The sequence below is a fragment of the Alnus glutinosa genome, chromosome 2, assembly GCF_958979055.1.
Source record: "Alnus glutinosa chromosome 2, dhAlnGlut1.1, whole genome shotgun sequence".
Taxonomy (NCBI): domain Eukaryota; kingdom Viridiplantae; phylum Streptophyta; class Magnoliopsida; order Fagales; family Betulaceae; genus Alnus; species Alnus glutinosa.
Window position 1 is genome coordinate 31,663,055 of NC_084887.1, and position 16,463 is coordinate 31,679,517.

Genomic DNA, 16,463 nt, shown 5'->3' on the forward strand with positions numbered 1-16,463 from the left:
TAATTGAGAATCAATAAATATTAAAAGTCCATATATATATATATATATATATATATATATATATATATATATATATATATATATATCCTTGAGAAATACTATTTTGGACGAAACTATTCCTTTCTAACAACATTACAACCAGAAAACAGTTGGCACTTGGCTTGACTCCATGCACATTGTACTGCTTTCTTTATAATATTACATATTGAGTATAATATATTAATATTATTGGTTTTGGAGGAAACTAATACTATAATAGTTAAGTAATCCTTCTTTTCTAAGACGAGCAGAAAGTTCGGGAATCCTATTTAGGCGTGTTTATAATATAGAAAGAACTTGGGGATGTCGTTTATAATTGTATAAACTTTGGTTACGTGAATTGTAAATAGAAAGTGCAATTTTAAATTAAATCACAGAAAATAAATTGTTTGGAATTACGTTTAAAAATAGAAAATAAAATTACGATTTGAAAACGTATAAAATCTATTTTTTCAAATTGCAGGCAATGAATACTTTTTTAAAAACGCATAATTTTAAAAGGCTTAACTGCAATTTATCAAGCACTTAACTGCTTTTTTTGAAAAATTACTTTTTTAAATAACAATTTTAAAATGGATTTGTTTGGTAGAAAACACAAAAAGCACTACAAAAAAAATTGCAATTTGCCTACACGTGGCGAACATTTGTTTTCCATGTATAAATAGCCACGTTGTCATAAAGACACGTGGTTATTTAGCCGCGTGTCTACAGTAACCACTACTGTAGACACGTGACGAATTACAGTTATTTTTGTAGTGAAGTACTTTGATTTTTTTGCTATAAAAATATCAAAACACATTTTTTAGGGAAGTTTGTATATATATATATATATATATATATATATATATATTTTTTTTTTTTTTTTTTTCAAAAGCTCTTTCTGGATATAAAAGCTCTAAGTATGCTAATTAAGTCCAATATTAAATGTTTATAAAGTAGAATTGGACCATATCGATTATTGCATAGTCTCAATTGTACGTGATTGATCCAAATTGTGGCTGACAGTACTTCTTTAGAAAATTATTAACATACGGAACCTAGCTTGAGTTTTGCTGGGAAAAAAAAAAAAAGTAGGTATATTTCATCCATAACACCACTTAATCAAAGTAATTCAACCCTAATTAAGAAGAATTTAATATGCACACCCTTTTTTTCTTTATCCATATTTAATGTTCACACCTTTTTTTCTTCATATCTTAATTAGTCCATTTCCTATCTAGGTTGAAGGTTTTGTGGCCCCTTTTCATTAGTCAAAAAAGGGAAGCAACGAAGAAAGTTAAAGCTAAAAGGATTAAAGAACAAACAAGAACAGAAGAAACATGTTCTCATCTTGAAAGTGAAAAATCTTATATATATATATATATACTACTAAAAAAATGACTTATATCGGCGCATCTTTTCCTGGCACTTAATTTGTGTGATGGGCCAGAAAATAAATAATAATAAATAAATAAATTTGTTAGTATGTACCAAAACAAGTGCCGGAAAACTGAAAACTTGAAATTAATCAAGCTAAACTTCCCAAAAAAAAAAAAAAAAGGCATTAATTTCCTTTAACTTTAAAATGATTAGATTTCTATCTGCTTGTTTTTTTGGCAACATCGTCCAAGAGAAAAGGAATCGAAGGAAAGGAGAAAAATCCATGGTGTTGACTGTGTTATTTCTGTTAATAACTATAGACAACGTTAAAAGGGAAAAAGGTAAGGACATGTGAAGATGTTGGATTCGGTGGTGAATGGTATCCACTACAATGGGACTCCATTGCTCCAATCTATGTAATCCTATTTTAATAATTGGTACGGTCAATATCACTCGATCTATAAAGGGGGAGTAAAACCAATCTCACTTCTCACTTAATTTGTTAATTAGGATTTGGCTTAATTAAGTACCATAAAAAAAATTAAATAAATAAATTACAGCATTTATGCTGTAATTTTTTTAAGAATCTAGATTTAATTACATTTTTTTATCTTTTTTTATAAAAAAAAAAAAAAAAAAAAAAAAAAAAAAAAAAAAAAAATTAATTTAGACTCTTGAAAAAACTAAGCAAAGGTAGGGAAAAGGAAGGCAAGTGCCTGTCTTTCCCCTTTGAAAGAATATTCTTTAGAATTGACTAAAGAAGAGATTTTACTATGCTGGATCTGCCATGCATCTAATTGCACAGTTTGTGCCTTCTCATGCGCCACTTACGATTTTGACCACTATTTGAATGGTCAAAAAATGAATGTCCAAATCCTTACCTAAATCGAATTGTACTTTTATGTCAAGATCAATTGAGTGTTCAAGTGAACAGTTAAAAATCGGTTTGCATCGGTTATTCGCCCGTCTGCATGGGTTGCGGACGGAAGCAAATGTGTCGGTACGTACTGGTAATTAGTAAAAAAGACCGCCCGCACGTGTTTAGTTATAGGTGAATTCTACAAAGTGTAAATACAGATACAATTACTAAAATTTACTATCTGCAAAAAGTAAATGTGAATGCAAAGTAATGATATTATCTGTCATATAATGCGGTTTACACCCCTAAATGCATTGCTACTTGCTTCCCTTTTGTGCTAAAATAAATCGAAAGGGAAGCACTCCATAACAATATGACCGGCCATCCCTATCTATGCAGTACTACTCATATCAAATTGAGGTGAAAATTAATTGAAAAGAAAAAATCGACTAGTACATCAGTACGTTGCTTAGAGTTAAGAGTGACACATATAGATGAGCGAGATCTCGAACAATTTAGGAAAAGCATTATTTATTAATTAAATTATTAGATTAATCATTTTTTATAAGCTTGAATTTTTGAAATAAGTTGTGATTTAACAAGTACAATTTGAAAGCTAAGCTCCGGATCCTTAAATCTCTGACGTCTCCGTCAAGGTCGACATGTCATGCAGTTTTGTAACAACTCAAAAAAAGCATTAGCTATTACGCTATCACCCTAAAATAACTAATTAATTTGAAAGTTTTCTAAAATTACTTATAAAACCCAAGCTCACCTAAAAAAAATATTAATGTAAAACTTAATATTCATAAATTTTTTTAGAATACACTCACTGATCTATATATATGGGCTAATTATCTATTGAACATAAGAGTACGTAGGGTGTTACGTACAGCTCTTATCAATGTATATCATAATCTTCTACAAATAACAAGTAATTAAACTTTTATATTTTTAATTGCCCTCTCAATATATATCTGTCATACCACTCTCGATCTAGACCTATTATATTGTTGGTTCACTCATTCGATCAATTTTTTTTTTTTTTTCCTGGGGACTCAAACGATCAATTGCATGAGAAGTGTGATGAATTGTATGAAATAATAATGTTATTGCACCAATTTAGAAAAATCGCTAGTTATATTTGTATTATTACTTTAAACATATTTTTGAAATTACAAAATTAAGCTGAGCTAGCCTTAGTAAAAAAAATTAATAGAAAATTTAGCACTCATGAACATTTATATATAATTGACTCGCTCAATATGAATAACCCACACACCCAATGTATAAGGACTAACATTTTGAAGTCTCATAATTATATAACTCATGAATGGTGATTTTTATCTTATTGAATTGAAATAAATCTTAAACGATTTGTAGCTGTATATATAAATTAACTGTTTGCCCGGATAGAGAGAGAGAGAGAGAGAGAGAGAGAGAGAGAGAGAGAGAGAGAGAAAGTTGTTAAGTGGTAGATAAAGAAGGGATCGTCTGTGTTTGATAATTTCCAAATGGTTCCAAAGTTAGGTTACAAAAGTCAGAGCTGCTGAAGCCTGGCAATCTGCAGACTGCCACTCACGTTGGACTCTTCGACAGTGCACCTTTACATCCTTATTTCCTTTTCACATTAAATTCAAAGCTTGTCTTTGCAGCTTTGCTTCATGCATATGTCAAACATGCGGTTGATTTGTTTATAGTTGGGCAGTAAAGGATATCTAATCAATGGGAAACTTGGCCCACAAGATAAATATGCGTATCTGATATTGGTGATCGAGCACTGAGCAGAAGCAGAGACACCACACATGCAGCATTAATGTTGGCGATAACAAGAGTTACTGCATGATTTGGTTTTTTACCTGGTTTTTAACTTACTATATATGCTCAAGAAATTTCGAAACAATAGCCAAGTCTAAGAATCAAATACTCAACACGTGGGATTTCTTTCTTTCTTTCTTTTTTTCTTTTTCAAAAATCAGGAGAAATAGTGATGAAAAGGGTCTTATATATTCAAAGAAAAGAAGAAGAAGAAGAAGAGAGGATATAATCTTATAGTGCTGCGGACTATAAAGGAAAAAGGGTATGGAGCTAGGCCACTTGTTGTGCAGCTTGGAGCCATATATGGACACAGCAAGTGTGCCAAGTTAGAAAAGTAGTGCATGCTTCACTTACTTTTACTTATATTTATCTTCTTTTGACTCAATGCAGCAGTGCACATGGGCATTCCTTGGCCCTTTGGTGTGTTTTTTTTTTGGGAAAACGGCAATATTATCATTTGTTTATTAAATTGTGATGGTGGATTTTGTCCTATATTGATATATAGGAACTTATTCATTTTCAGAGATGTGTGAACAAGATTATTTCCATATAGCAAAAGAGTTTAAATGAATCAGTAAATAATAAAGTTCTTCTAATTTAGTTTGAATTAATATTGAAATCTAACGATTTTTTGTATATATATATATATATATGGACAAAAAATAGAGCATTACTTTTATTAAAAAAAGGTTTAACTCAGTTTTTTAACCTATTAAATATCTTTAAAATATTATAAGATGTCATATATAAGATGAAAATGAATAAAACCCGTCGATTGATAGATCGATATATATATAACTCGATCTCATCATAACTTCTTTTTATGAATGTTCTCGAGCACTCTAACTTCTAAGCCAATAATTTATAGTTCAGATTGCGGGCTACCCATGTAGGTAGTCTACAACCATCAGCAGTATTTATGCCTAACCTTGATTAATTTAGTTTTTTTTTTCCTTTCTTTTTTAATTTTTTATGGGGGGGGTAGGTATCGTTACCTTAGGTAGCATGCATGTGCCTAGCAAGTCGTATTAGTTTAAAGCCACTGCTTTTTAGCACGTTTAATTTAGATATAAATACCAGTACGTAAAGCTAGCACTTCGAATTAATTAGTTATGAACAAAAGAAACCATTAATTAAAGATACGTCTCTTTCAATGTAAAATGTTTTTTATTATTTTTTAAAAAAAATAATTTTTTGATTTGATTATTATTTTCGGTCGCACCAACTACCAAAAAATAAGAAAACATTTTTCAAAAAATATTTTACGCCGAAATAAACAGAATCTAATCAAATATGAACAAGATTTCAATAGTCCAATATTAAACAAATATCAAGGAACATTATTTGTGTTTAATTATTCTATATATATATTGCTTAGTTCTATTGATAAAACGTATTATTAATTTCATTTTTTACTACAAGTTGTATAATAGTTTAATGACATAAATGTTTTACAAACTGGGTTAGAAGTACTTTTTACAACTCAATTATATTTGTAGAGAATTTCTATCCCAAAATCGATACCATAGATTAAATTTGTTCATTTTTATTTAATTTACTTGACTCCAGGTGGGTTTTACCTTGCTGGTGAATTCCCGTAAAAGGAAGAAAGTGGAGGATTAATGTATTCACGGGTAAACGGAGAGCTTACCTTATTCTTAGAGAAAGGTAAAAAGGGTGCTGATTGAATAGTTACTTTATATGGGACCGGCTATTTCTTGCGGTAATTATATGACAAACACTGGCTTTCTTTCCCACTTTGGTTGCCTCTGTTCATGCATATGGATTCGCACCTGCTTTTTCAGTTTCACTCAGTCCTCCCCATTCTATCTATCTATTAGGTGAAATAGTAACTTCAAATATTTCCAAAAGTAGTGTGCTCGTGGCGTTTGAGAAGCATCGGGAGACGATAAAAAAATGTGGTCGAGGGATAGAAGCCAATTTGCACTAAACACAAAAAGAGCAGCATCTCTTCAATATTACTTTGTTATTCAGAGTCATTATTACAACAGTAGAAAAAAAAATTACTATGTTCTTTGCCCAAAGATGAAAGCACGAATCTTGAAAGGGTCCAAACTTTTGCTCATTTCAAAAAAAGAAAAGAAAAGGAAATCGACAACCTCTTCTAGTTATTTTACTGTTTTACACTCAAGAGAGACGATACTTAGACATTTCTAGGCTTTGTCCCTAAGCATCACTAGTTTTGCTGCTTTTCTTCCTGTAAGGAATATTCACTGAATTAGGGTTTACTGAAGCATGCATGAGTACTCATAATGCGGACAGGAATTATTTGTAGGAAAAATAAAATTGAGACTTTAAGACTCGATTGTAACGGTTATATCTTTAAAACGTATTTTATTCTCTTCTAAAGAATTTAACAAGATAGTTTACAAAATAGGGAATACAATAAAACCCAGATGTTATTCTAGAATAACAAGATCGAAAACATCATCATGGAGACTTGCATTTGCTTTCGATTATTCGCATGCCTACATGAAAAATTACACTAAAACAATAAAAGTGCCTACGTTGCTTAGCAATTTAACAAATTTTATGGTCTGTTAATGTGGGTGTTGACTGTACGTGTAGAGGCCTAATTAACAATCACATGCTCATAATTAAAGTAGTTAACTTTATTTATATTCTAGTCAAAATAACATATAATATAACGAGATTAGCTAAGAGAAGGAGAAGAACAAGAAGAGGAGGCTAAGAGGATGAAGAGGAATAAGATTTATCGAATACCTAGCTTTAAATCATATGTAATATGTATATATCTTTTAGATAGTTACTTTTTTTACTTGCCGAGACAAAAAAGAAAGACGAAAAATGAAAAGAAAGCTAAGTAAAGAGCCGAGTTATCAAGTAGGGGAGGAAGCTCTGAAGAACAATAATGAGTATGCGAGAAAAGTGTGAAAACGATGCGTCATCTTATGCAATTTTTCTTTTTTGGAATTTTTTATGACTAACGTAGTAGCTTTTGGACTTGGGCCTAAAAAAATCCATAATATATATATATATATATTTTTTTTAAGAATTATATTATGATAGACATTTAATTGCTATATAATTTTTTAGCATGCATCAAATCACCATATATATAATTTCTTTGAGGTAGACCGTAGACGGGCCACGGGGCCACGGGGCTTTGGGAGAAGGGGGGCCATGGCCCCGCAACCCCCCCTTCTCCGGCCACGCAGAGGACAGCTTTTGAAGCGAAAGTGATGGGGTACTGAGTTTGGCACGTGCGTGGGTACTTTTGTATGTTCAAAGTAATCCTAAAGTAAATCAAATAGACAAAAATTTCTTTTCATTTTTTGTTTCATTTCAGTGTTTTGGGAGAAGGGTCAACTAGATTCTCATCATCGCTATGATTTAAGACATTATAGTTAAAGTTACTTTTGGAAGAATGTCCTCTAGTGCTCACTCTCACTCTCACTCTCACTCGTGTTCTAAGTTTTTTTTTTTTTTTTTTTTTTTTTGAGGCATTTAATTAAGATCACTAATCAAGGTAAAGTAGCCTTTTTACGAACAAGCTAACTTATTTGTGAATTTTTCTAAGCATCCTCTCCTCGTGGATCGAGAAAATTTACTAACGGCAATTGGGCTCAATCATTTAGAGAGAGAGAGAGAGAGAGAGAGAGAGAGATGGAGATGGAGATAATTTTATATGTAATAAGACGGCGGGGAGTGGTATGAATGTGCTTTGCTTCGACCGATGAAGTGGTGATATCTAGCTAAGAAAAGACAACTCAACTCTCAAAAAGCTTGAATCTTCAAAGGTAAATTTTAGAATCTACAAAGTAGAGAAATATTAATCATGAATTCAACTTAATTTTCCATTTAGGACAATTTTTTAGGCTTCATATAAACTAATTATTATGGATAATTACTTTTTCTACTATCAACTACCGGTCATTGTCAACATGCTACTACGAATTGACACCTCGTTCAAAAGAGAGCATGAAACTACCACTTTCATACCGTTATCTCCCTTTTGTCAGGCAAATTTGTGGAAAGACTCAAATATCCTAACTTAAAATCAAAATTTACATAAAATATATTAGGTTTAATATTTTTTTAATTAAATTATTGTTTGAGAGCATTTATGTCTTTAAACAAAATTTAACGTCTAAAAATGGAACATTCTGTCCGATTTAATGAGATTCCCTAATGGAATGAGGGAAACGGTATGAAAATTGCAGTTTCATACTCTTTTGTGGTCGATGTGTCAGTTCGTAGAGGTATATTGACAATGGCCGGTAGTCGATGGGAAAAAATATAATTACCCAGTATTATTATGTAAAAAACTAAATTTGTATGGATACTTTTATAAAATTAAAAGTAAAAATATTCTAATTATGTGTATAGCATCCTACATATATTGGACCCCTCCACTTGAAAATAACTCATTGTTGAGTTCTTAACTTCAAACTGAAGCTTTCCATCCCAAATAAACATATACTTTGAATATTTAAAATTTGCAAAATAATCTTCAATACATTCTCCCCAAAACCTAGCTAGAAGCTGAATTTTTTCACTATAATCTTCAATCCAACTGATTTATAGCACTAACCAATATAACTTATTATTGTCAAAACTATAATTTTTCTACCCTAACAAAATCAATGACTTGTGGCGCATCTTTTGTTGGGATCATATGACACGTGAGTTATGGATCCACCACCAAATATATATATATATATATATATATATATATATATATATATATATATATATATATATATATATATATAAAGAATCAGTCGACTGCACCCAAACTCTATGCCGAAAGAATTGAACTGCATAAGTGATTGAAGTCAAGCGCGAAGATCCTTGTTGGATGCTTTGGCAGAGGATTACTCTAATGCTTAAGTCAGTGGATTGAGCTTAGAGAGGAGAATATCCAGAGAGGCTTGAGTGAGTGTATAATGTGTATCTCTTATAATGACATTTTTCCTTTTTACATGGAGTATTGTCTCCCATTTCTTTCACTGGTGGAGCGTGGATTCAAGGGAGTATTAGAATTGAATTCCCATCTATCTATCGTTAGTATTGAGTTTTAACATGGTGCATATGTCCGCATTCATTGATCATCTCATTTGCATGTGTCATACCTAAATTTGGTGAGTGAGATAGGTTTGAAAGGCTATTCAAACTTAGGTAAGTTTTGACCCAAGTATTTAGTGAGTACACACATGTGCAATGTCATGGCTTGTGCATCACCTTTTGCTAAGGTGATTGGCTTGTGTGTTTGTGGTTGTAGTTGCTTGTTTGGCTTATTTTTCAATCATGATTGTTCAAATAAGATATGGAAATTAAAAGGCATTCAAGGAAAAGTTTCAGACGAGAATACTTGTGGTTGAATTAGGGGTAAAGGCGACTGACATTAAGGACCCTTCTTTTGTTTTCATCCTTGACATCTTTAAAGACAAGGGATGGTTAAGTTTGTTTCAACAAATCAACGCTTATCTTATACTTGTTCACGAGTTTTACGCGAATATGCTAATGTAAGTGTCTCCTCCTCATTTCACAACAAAAGTACTCTTAGGCTTCAAAATCCATGTCACTCCTTTAGTCATTTCACAAGTGACACAGATTCCAATTGTGCCTAATCCTGATTATCCTTTTCCCACACTTGATCGCCCTAACCACACAGAAATTCAAGTAGGGTTTAATCCTGAAGCTAGACTTTTATTGCTTGAGCATGAAAAAGCTATTTATAGCTCATCTTTCTCCACCTATGCGACTTCTTGCTCGCATACTAATGCAAAATGTTTGTCCCATTAATTGTCATTCCGAAATAGGCCAATTTTGATAGGGTTAGGTTAGCCTATGGGATAGTTGAGGGGACTCCCATTTGCTTATGTACTCATGTTGTAGTACATATGATAGAGGCCTTTGATGATACTACCACTTTATTACTTTTGTGGCCTCATCACAAAATTGATCAAAGATTGTGAGCTATCCATTCCTCTTAATGAAAGCCTATTGCCACATATGCACTATTAGTTCAAAAGGACTAGTCAAGTTAGAACTTCCCTATAATCACTTGTAAAGCATAGTTCCACCTAGTAAGTAAGCAATGTGAGACTTAGCACTTATGAATGTCTTTATATAAACCATATACCCTATGTGGGCTACTCATCTTCCTAATATGGGATCGGGATGTTACATGTTTGTTGCATATTTTACTGCACAAATGTTAATTGTGAGCATTGAAGTATAAATTATGCGTCTCACATACGCTTAAGTTTCAAAGGAAATTAACTATTTTTTGTTTTTTGTTTCTTTTAACTCGAGTTGACAAAAGGGTTGATTCATTGGTTGACTTAGAACTAACTTGAATGGGTGGACTTGTAGGTTTGACCAATGGATTGACTTGGAGGTTGACTTAGAACTTACTCAAATGGGTGGACTTGCAGGTTGACTTACTCGTCAGGGTAGGGTAAACAGGATGGAGATGATAGCCAATAAAAGCGGAAATGGTGACAGGTGATGACAAAGATGGTGGCCAATGACAGCAAAGACAGTGGTCGGAGGTGGTGGTGTTGGGTCAATTGAGGGCCGATGGATTGGGTCGACAATGCGCCGTTCAAATTGGGCTAGCAAATAGGCCTCTAAAAATAGGTCGTAACTTGCCACTGAATTGGGCTAACAATGGACCATTGAAACTAGATCCATTAACAGGCTGATGATCAGATCGGGTAATATGAGAATCCAATGCACGCATGTGTAGCTCGTGAGAAAGACGTGCACATGTGGAATGTGTGTATATAAGTGTGTGGGACGCGTGAAAGGCTGTATGGAATCTATCACGGTGCGTGAAGCCCATAGGATGAAGAACCATACTTTAAAGTGGCATATAACGGCACATGCGAAGAGGAAATTTTCTTGGTTTAGCATATTGATAGCCTTTGCTTTCGTTTATAGGGTTGAAACACCAACAACAACTAATGACGATGGCACGTGAAGCGTGTGGACTATTTAGATAGATCTTTTAGGGGCACGTGTGAGATTGGAACAGCTTTGCTTGGTCGGCGTAGTATGGATTTGGGCTTGTGCAACTTGTAGGTGTTGTTTCTTGACCAGACCTAAACCTAGAAGCACCTGTATTTTGAGAAAAGTCATGCGACGACGGTTTTCAAATACCTTAGACAAGTTTATAAAAAAATGATTTTGATAGCATAATAATAAAATAAAGGGTTAAATACCTTTTTTGTTCTTGAGTTTTAAATTGCATCACAGATGATACCTCAATTTTGGGAAAAGAACGAATTGGTACCTTAGTCAAGTTTTCCGTCCAAAAACTAACGGTCCGCTATGTGTCAACCTCAGAGGTTGACACGTGACATTATATAAAAAATTAAAAAATAATAAAATTAAAAAAAAAAAATTGAAAAAAAAGGGTGGCTGAGCCACCCCCTTGGCCGGTCTGGGGTGACCGAACCACCCCCATGGGGTGGTTCAGCCACCCCCTTGACAGAAAAAAAAAAAATTAAAATAAAAATAAAAATGGTAAGATCGGTTTTGCCCTTGGGGGTGGCCGAACCACCCCCAAGGGCCACAAGGGTGGTTCGGCCACACCTAGATCGGTTGGTCTGGGGGTGGCCGAACCACTCCCTTGGCCAAACCACCCCCAAGGGCGAAACGGGAAAAACAAAAATTGAAGGGTTTGGCCTTTGGGGGTGGTCCGGCCATCCCAAATGGCCAAAACCGATCTTGAATTTTTTATTTTATTTTATTTTATTTTTTTTGTCAAGGCGTGGCCGGCCACCCCCTTGTTTTTTAATTTTTTTAATTTTTTAATATATATTTTTTTATATAGTGCCACGTGTCAAAATTGAAAGTACCATCTGTGATGCAAATTGAAACTCAGAGACTAAAAAATAAAGTTTTCAAAACTCATAGACCATAGAAGTATTTAACCCTAAAATAAAATAGTAAAAGCAAAAGTAACAAAAGGAGATAGAGATTTGAGGTGATTCGATCTTATAGGCCTATGCGGCTACGCTCATAGTTGCTAATAGTCAATAGGGCTACATTTTGTTTGTATTGACTTGTCGTGCTAACGAAGTGATGGATAATGCCAATTTATAGGCCATATGAATGTACCGTACAAAGAATATAAATTAGGTGATAATAAAAAAATTCTGATATATATGATTTGTTAAGGAAAAGATATCTCTTATATTTAAATATCCTGTAATTAATTTGGATGAATATGAATTGGGATGTACCAGCAGGGCCAGCACGTAAGAGAGGCATACATCTGCTGCAAATGAAAGGGAAAAGAGGGCCTACGAATTATGGAGAAGAGCATCATGAGTTAGTCGTCCTGTTTACATGTAGGCCCACGATTTAGTTGTCTTCCCATTGTCCATATGTCCGTTGGGAGAGAGAAACTTAAGAAAACATTTGTGTTCTGTCTAGTCCTAACCATAACTAACAATTATAGACATGGTGCCAACCACTCGGCCTCTGGCCACCACACCATATGTCTAGGGCTTTAATATGATAATAAACGGCTTGTTTCGTCTCCCATGCCCCGCCATTTCATTAACAAGTATATATATATATATATATAAATTTGTAGAAATTTATGTTTGTGATTGGTTTTGTTCATGCCATCTTCTAGGTTGATCTTACCATTAAGCCAGACCGCCCCCAGAATGTCTAGTTATGAAGCTTTGAAGCTTTCATATCTCTGCTATGATATCATGTTAATCGGATTAACAAAACAAAACAAAGAAGAAGAAGAAAAGAAGGGTGTTAACAATCACCCTTCTTTTCTCATCCTCATCTGTATGGAGCAGAGAATTCATTGTATAAACATCACCATATATATACAGCCAACTTTGACAATAACAAGACTATCATTTTCAGAACTCTGCAGGCCCACATATTCCTTTTTGGACTTCACAAATGTCTGTTATTGTTACATGCTTCTGGTTGGTAATACAGACCAAGGAAATTGAAAACAAAAAAAAATCTGAAATTTGACACAAATTAATGACATTTCAGAAAAAATTTGTTCCTCTCTTTTTCTCAAGCTTCTCCATCGGTTATGCAGCGCACACAAACTGAGAGTGATGGAAAAATATATCTAAACATTTTCATGCTTCACAGCGTCGTCAGCTTTGACAAAATTGTCGTTCCTTATCATAAGCTTCCCCAATCGTTTACACACGGGATTATTTAGCCACCGCAGCCTAATCTGAATGGAATAGTACTTGGAAATTTTTGTATCTACAGGGTTGGCCTCATTAGCGCATAATGACAGCAGTTTCTTGGATTGGAAGAGCAGTTTTGGAGCATGTGAATGGCCAAATGGGGTTCAGTCATCAGTGTGTTCTATCGAAATGAGGGGACATCTTGGGGGCAGAGGTGGGTCATATCGAAAGGAGGGCTCGTTTCTGTCACTCCCCAGAGGCCACCAATGGCATGGGCATTAGTAGACCTCGGTTTTTTACACATCCGCGGGTTCAAACATGTCCACATGCCTAGGCTTGCCTACTTGACAAACGGTAGGAGACATGCTAGAAAGCTGCTCACCATCAACCATATGCCTTGTACTTGACCGCATGCAGGGAAGCTATATATTGATCCCTTTGTCAAATCTTAGCCGAGTCCCCTAGGTGGGGTCTTGACTGGGAACTTGTCTGTTGTTCCATGACATGATTCAATAACTCACGCTCCTACTTGCAAGCACCTCCACCCCTTTTCTTGCTCTGGTCTTTTTCTTAGTTAAAAGTATATATTAAATGATTAAATTCATTGCTGATTTAAAACGCTTTGCAAGAACACAAAAGGAAGAGAAAAAGAGAAAAAAAGATTTGAGTTTAACAATGATGACAAATTGTGCCAGATTGGTCATCTGTGTTGAAAGAATGGGCTATAGCAGAAAGGAAGTAGACACAAAAATTGGCACAGAAAAGTAGTGACAGAAAGGGTAAGGGCAAAATAAAATGGCACAGAAATACTTCCATGCTGTAATGGTAGCATCGGTTTACAAAATTATCCTTGATGTAATTGGCTGTGGCTCTCATTGAGTCCTACATGAAATCTGGCATCAAGTCCTTGTTTTCTGAAGGATTTTTTTTTTTTTTTTGGGTACCTTTTTTTTCCTCTCCTAATCAACACAAAGGAAGTGGGGGGCTGGGGAATACCGGAATATGATACCCACAGGATAAATATAAGGATAAATATACTTCTATTGGATATATATATATATATATATTTTTTTTTTTTTTAAAAAAAGGAAAAAATTACAGACCGCATGGGAAGTAGAGTTATAAGAGTATTCACAATAAACTCTCTACTCAATGTTAAATTTAACTTTGGTCGGTGAGAGCATTTGTAACAGAGTAGTTAAAACTTAAAAGGCTCATAATATTTATTTATTATGAGCTCTTTTTTTAGCTCCAACAGATTAGCTCCAAAGTAGGTAAAATATATTTTTTGCTAAGTGAATAGCAATAAGTTGCTACTCACTGTAGCACAATATCCAAGTTTAACATTTTTTTCTCTCTCCTCACTCTGAAAATCATAATTAAATAAAATAGAGAATAAAATAAAGATTCTGCTGAAGTTTGTATGAAAAAACAATTAAGTAAAATAGAAAAACGTACTTTTTGACCGGGTAAAATACCTCCAACCGCTTGGAGATGCTCTAATGCTCTCTAAATGTGAAGAGTCCAAAAGTGAAAGTTACAGATTTTTTAATATTCTTTCTCTTTCATACTTTTATTTTCTTCCTCTAAATTAAAGTAGATTTTTAATGTAAAGAGTTTAAAAGTTGATTTCATCAATAAAAAATAATATTTAGTTAAAATAGAGAAATATTTAAAGAGTTTTATGTTTATTAGTTTTGAAAATCGACTAGATAAGTCAACTAAAATAGATTTTTAGAGTTCAATTTAGAAATCTTTTTAAGAATTCGTTATGAATGCTCTAATGACTCTATAATACCTTTTAATTATGGGAAAAACTGCGTACATATACACAACACATAGATAGCCATGGCCCATGGGTTAATTTAATAACAAAATAGTCTCAACTCCATCTAAGCCCAATATTGCAAGCAACATCGTCCGGCCCATGAGCCCAATTTGGTGGATTACAGGCCTAGCCCAATCCCTGGTCTCATGAGGTTGTAGTTAGAGATGAGACGGCTGGATTAAAATCTGGATCAGCAGAATTCCTGTTGGTGACCCATGACCCGACCCAATTTGGTTAATATTTGTGTTTTTTTCCTCAAACTAACCATGTAGAGTGTTTTCTTTCATTTGAATTGGATTTTTGTGGGCCGTAGAGATTTAAGGTTAAGATTTCAATGGGCCGAAAATTGGGGATTTTTGTAATATAGTTTTGACTAATCAAAATTGATTATTGGGTTATATAATTGTATGCTAGAATTACATGTTTAATTATTCTATTTTAGTGGGCTATGATGAATTTCTTGATTTGAGATTTGGGGTTAGCCGGTTAGGTTATATTCAAGAATGGGAAGTTTTTAGACTTGAATTAGAGAAGAGACATACTGGACATGGCATCCCCAATGAACTCCCTAAAATTTAAAACTATTTTTCACAAGAATATTCAAATATCAAAGCTCTCCAAATATTTTTATACTTTAACTAAATATTATTTTTTATTGGTTTTAGTTCGTTGAAACTAATTGCTATGGACAGTGATATTTTGCAAAAAAAATTAGAAACCCAATCAAATAACTACCTCTGTTGGTTACTTGGTCTCTGTAATTCATATGCATTGTTGTCTGGTTTTCTTCTTTTTTTTTTTTTTTTTTTTTTAAAAAAACCATTTGATCATATTTCATTGATAGAAAACCATTACAAAAACCCCCAAAGGGATTTAGATAAAAGGAGCAGTTGCCTCCTTAAAAACAATGTCAGGCAGAAAATGAGGGAAATCCTCTAACCATATATCATCTAGCACTTGAGTGGAAGATACTTTAACAAATAAATATGATGCAGAATTTGCCTCCCTTCTCTCATGAGATACACTAAAAGATCGAAATAAGAGTGCTTGTTCTTTGATTCCCTCAATAAAGTGGCCAAATCTACTCCAATTGAGAGACTTCATGTAAATTGTTGTGATTCTTTGCAAGGCAAGACTCCATTGTTGTCTGGTTTTCGAAGGTTTCAAATTGACAAAATGTCACTTTCCCCAAACCCTCTCTAATCTTGCAGCAATGGATGGCCCTGAATGTTTAAAAATTCATCTTAGAAAACCCTCTTATCGAAAAAGGATCATAACATATGAGTGTTATATCTAAGAGCTTATATAAACATGGTTAAATTTGCATTTAATAGACATATGACACTTTGAATTGTAACATACTACTACGCTTCGTAGTCAATGTCCA